This window comes from Brassica napus, chromosome C9 (genome assembly GCF_020379485.1).
Source record: "Brassica napus cultivar Da-Ae chromosome C9, Da-Ae, whole genome shotgun sequence".
NCBI lineage: Eukaryota > Viridiplantae > Streptophyta > Magnoliopsida > Brassicales > Brassicaceae > Brassica > Brassica napus.
Window position 1 is genome coordinate 29,398,317 of NC_063452.1, and position 5,402 is coordinate 29,403,718.

At 31.1% G+C, this 5,402-nt stretch overlaps 1 long non-coding RNA gene across 2 annotated transcripts; it reads left to right on the forward strand.

The window, feature by feature from the left end:
* The first annotated feature begins 2,308 nt into the window (after positions 1-2,308).
* Positions 2,309-4,805, forward strand: LOC125592916. Of its 2 annotated transcripts, XR_007328661.1 has the most exons (3): positions 2,446-3,667; positions 4,037-4,116; positions 4,270-4,805. It is a non-coding gene; the product is annotated as an uncharacterized LOC125592916 (long non-coding RNA). The 2 variants fall into 2 exon arrangements; XR_007328660.1 differs by having other exon boundaries at positions 2,309-3,667; positions 4,037-4,805.
* The last annotated feature ends 597 nt before the right edge of the window (positions 4,806-5,402 follow it).

Consider the following 5,402-nt stretch of genomic DNA (forward strand, 5'->3'; position numbering starts at 1 on the left):
AATTAGTGAATTTCGACGAATCTAAGATTGACGGCAAAAAAAAAAGATATGCATAAAACCTAAAACAGTTGCAAAGAAGATGATAAGGTAATTACCATTATGACATTCATTTAATAAACGGACAAAATAAATGTGCTCCTGCTGGTTTGACAAGAGATGAATTGGGCTTAAACGAACCAAAACCACCGGCGGTCCAACTACATTTAATTGTTTATTCTCCTCAGTTTAAATATATTTATAGATATATCTATTCAAAATTTGGCAAAATGATCTACTCTATTAAAATAGAGTCCTATTTTTATGTACTATAGAAAATTTGTCATTAAGTTTTGGACCTATTCAAATTGAGTTTTATCAATCTAAGTATAAATATACTAAACTCTATTAATTTGGCGAATCATTATCTGTTATTAATCTTGCCCATATTTCAGCATCAAAATCGTTCCTAAATTAATCAAATTACAAATAATAGATATTGTAGGCATAAATAATAAGTAGAATTATTATAAGAATTGCAAGATTGTAGGGATATTCCAGTTTTTTTTAAAAGCGTTTTGGTGTGCACAAAAGTATGTTAAGAATGGTAGCTGTTAATTTGAGTTGCCAATTGGATTTAAACTTTATTCATTTTTTAGTAAGTTTGCTCATTGAGATATGCAATGTTGAAGAATTAATATACTGTATACATTTTCCTAAAATTGTCTACACATGAGATCAACTATTACAGTCAAATCAATCCAGTAAAAATACTATCATACGTGATATTAAGTTAAATGATACAGACAAACATATATTTTATCTTTTTATTTTTTCTATATATTAATTACAATTTTTCAGTTTTTATATATTTTCTACATTCAAGAAACCTACATAATTGACTAAGTTGATGTCCACTCGAAATGATACATGAAATGTTAAATACATTAATCATTATGTTAAATTATCATTCAGTTACATTTATATAATTTTTAATCTAATTATATAATTATAAGAAATATATATATATATATATATATATATATTATTTAAAAAAAATATTAGAAATAAATACAATACATTATATTATTATAATATTAAATCGATATTATAATATTTATTAGAACATAATTTTATTTTTATGATAAATATGTTTTTACATTTTTTATAATAAATTACTTTTGACAAGCCCTGAAAATGAATATATTTGGCTTCTCAAAATAAAGCTTTATTTCATGTTCACAAATATAAGATCGGGAGGATAAATCTCTCCAAATATAATAAACCGAAAATGACACTTTTAAAAGAGAATACATGTATAACACATACAAGTTCTCTTCAAAGTAAAAAAATGTAGTCCATCTAAGAAAACATTTAAAGTAATAATCTCGCGCATAAAAGCGCGGGTTAGAATCTAGTTGTAATTAAATATGCCCATTGGCCACGACAAGCAACGTCTCACCTTTACAGTGGTTCCAAATATGTCTCTGACATTTTTTTTTTTTGAAAAACTCTCTGACAATTTTGAAAGACATGAATCAAGCCTTTCAAACTGGTATTCATTCATGAAAGCAGTTAAATTCTTTTGCTGGAGATTCTTTAAAGTCCACATATACTCTTACAAAGGTAAACCAAAGGCAAAATTAAAAACTATTGTATAAACCATATCATTAACAGGAAATGCTTAATAAAATGATACAGTTTCAAACTTTATAACATATATTGAATTAATATGTATTATAGAAAAAATATGGTAGGTTTCTCATGAAAATCTATAACAATAATAAGAAAACATAGGTTCGAACCGCAGTTTTTTTTTTTAACTATAAACTGTTTAATATGAATTAGTATTTGTAGATTGTTGTACATTATGTTAAGAAAATCTTATTACATTAAAACAAATAACTTTTTTTAAAGTATATAATTTATAAATTACTTTATTTGAGATTTTGTATGTAAATTTTTATGTAACTCTTTAGGTCTGTGCAATTTATGTGGATCTAAAACCACGAACCGAAACCGATCCAAAAATATATGTTTGGTTCCAGTCCAGGAGATACACATGTTTCGATTCTGGTCTGGATCATATCCGAGAACCGATCAGGTACCCAAACTACTCGGATTTTTTTGGTATATTAGGTATGTTTGGATATTTTGTAAATGTTTTGGTATTACGGATATCCTTTACAGTTTCAGGTTTGAGTTTTCGGTTACAGTTTCAGGTTTTGGGTAAAATTTTAAAATTTTAAGAATATATTTTTGGTATTCAGATTAAATTTTGGGTGTTTTTTGGTTTTTCGGATCAGAGTTTGGGAAAAGTACGGGCTTCACGGGTATTTGAATATATTTCAGATATTTATTTTGGTTTTCAGGTATATGTCAAGAGAAACGCATTTTTAATTAAAAAATGAAAGTTCACATCGTTAATACATTTCAATAATGAAAATATATTTTCTTAAATATTGTATATCTATATTTTTAGACATAAATATCATCTTTAAATATGTTTTGAACAAATCTCACACTTTGAAAATAAAATAATAACGAATGATAAAATGAAACTCAATTGTTAAAATGCAAAATCAAAAATAATGGTAATTCTTAAATTAATTAATGATAAATTAAAAATAAATATCAAATCTAACTATATTAAAAGGAAGATATACTCAATTCTAAAACTGTGCATGTAGGATTAAAAAAATAGCCAAAGAGAACTTTTTTTTAACACGTCATACCTGTTTCTGTGCAAAGAAGAGAGAAACTGGGTTTTCGTCTGGGCTGTCCAAAGATAAAAAGTCAGTTCAAGCCCATTAATGCTTAGCCTAACAAACGTGGAAGCGTTGAGCTCATCTTCCCTATCCCAACTCTTAAGCTTCATCTTTACAGTTGGTGTATATGATAATGGGAATTTTATTCTTAAGCTTAAGGTTGGAATGAAAAATGTCTGCATAGACCCAACCAGACACTGTCACATTCTTTGAAGGTTATCAAGATATCAGTAGGACAGCTATGAATCTGAAGTTTGGCACTATAATATAGGAGTTGCGAAGAGGATCGGCGACGGCTCCACCGATTGAGATGCTCCGTGAAGGATTACGCTTGGGGCAAAATTGGGTCGGATTCACTCGTGTACAGAGTCTACGCGGTGAATTCCGATGGACAGATCGATTCGACAAGACCGTACGCGGAGCTTTGGATGGGGACTCACGAGTCAGGTCCGAGTTACTTGGAGGATGATGCTGATGGCGTCACGCTTAGATCGTGGATTGCTGAAAACCCTGAGGCTCTTGGAGATAGGGTTTTGGATAAATGGGGTTGCGATCTCTCGTTTCTCTTCAAGGTACATTGTTAAAGATCTCTGCTTTTTTTTTTTTAGGATTTGGAGACTTGATTTGGTTCGCCATGAACTTGGACAACGTCAGGAGTCACTCTTGAGATTCAGATCTTTGGGGATTTCAAATGGTTTAATGCTTCTTATGTTCCTGTCTTCGAGGGGCTACAAGAATCTGATAGGCATATCTATTATTTCTCTTCACACAATAATAATGGACGAAGACAAAGCAAATTCAAAAACCCCAAATATCTCATGAAGTGTAATATTCTTCATTCCCAGCTTAGAGATCTCTGACATATTTTGATATTTGAGCTTCTAGGCATTTCACAGACGGCTTTGAGTGATGTTCTTCCTGAGGTATGATCCATTTTTTGTACTGCATTTCTACTGGTTCATTGTAGAGAAGTTATTCTTTAACAAAGTTTCCACCTGTTTTGATGAACCGAAAGTCGAATTGAGATGCATTAACAAAGAAGCTATGAAACAAAAAGAAAGGGGAGGTCTAAGCTCTCTCTAGAAAAAGCTAACGTCGCATTTTTAATTAATCAGCTTTTAGTAGACACAAGTCTTGAAACTATTCATTGTTTGTGTTACTCTTTGTTTCCTTTTTGTCTCAAATGTCTCTTATTCTATAGCTGGTTTGTATGGGTTTATTTGGTTCCATATGAATTTTCCGTTATGTATTGTGATTGAATGGTTGTGGCATTACTCATTGCATATATAAAGTATGTGGAATCACACGTGTGGAAGAAGAGGCCAGATTAAAAGTTGATGCAGCTGCAAACCAACAAGAAAAATAAACAAAGGTACATATACAAATTTCACTATAATATATGACTATCTATCTTATGTCTTCCCTTTGTTGGTGTCACTTGGAGTCACAGAATCTAATGAATCCAGCTTAGTGTTTCAGTGTATACAATGGGATATATATATAAAACACTAGCTGAATAAAGCAGGTTAGCCAGAAAATGAACTGGCAGCATTGAAGAGGCAGCTCATGTCCCCAATGTCTACCACAGTTACATCATATGATGGTACAAGGAAACTGGGGTTTGTGAGCCGGTTACAGGGAATGTGCAAGGTACTGAGCTTCCTGAACAGTGTGATGATGATCTGTTGGAGAAGACAAAGTAGAGATCGCTCATAAAGAAGTCCATGATGCTTTGTTTGGAGGACCTGCCAGAAATAGAGAGGAAGCCGGTAAAGAAGCTAAAGAAGACATTGAAAATGGTAACCAAGGCTTTGGGTGTGCTAGAGAGGACAAATAGACACAAACTAGCTCAGTGAGTAAATCATGTTGACTAATTACTTGTGATACAGTTTGGAATTATAATATGCAGAACATGATCGTATTATTATCGTGAGATATTATGTACTTCTGTTTTTTCTCAATTCCACAATGTTAATTTATTGCAGAGTTCTTTGTACTCTTTCCATTACTTGGCATGTCACTGGAATTACATCTTTGAATGTGCAATCTTTATTTTAGGTATTTAAAAACAATCGCAAAGAAACTAACAAAAGAAAGACTTAGACTCTAACAAAGAGAAGGAGATGAAATAACCATTGAACCACACAAGAAAAAAAAATCAGTTGATGAGCTTTGGCCTCCTCTCTAAAGTCACCTACAAGATTAACCGTAACCACATTAAACAATAACGGCTAACAAACGTTTTAAAATTTCTGTTCAAAAAAAGTAAAGAAAGATTAAGAAAATAGTGTATGAAGTTTAGCAAAAAATATTAAAGACACGGAGTAAGAAAAAACTAAATCATTATTTTTTCAATGGAAATTAAAACGATCGGTGTCACTGGTAACCATCGTAGGAACATTAAGAATGAATAAGAAAATAATGAATAGAAATAAAAATTTGGGAATGATGAGGAATGATGGTTCCTTATCAAAATTAACAAAGAACAATTTTGTATTATAATTCTCTACAAAAAAAAAATGAAAATGAACGAAGAGGAACCGCTATTCCTCATAAATGGTAATTTTTATAAGGAATGTTAAGGAATGTTGTGTTCTTCTCCTCGTTCCCTTGGTCACCAGTCACCCCCAATAAAGTTATATCGAATTAGAAATAATT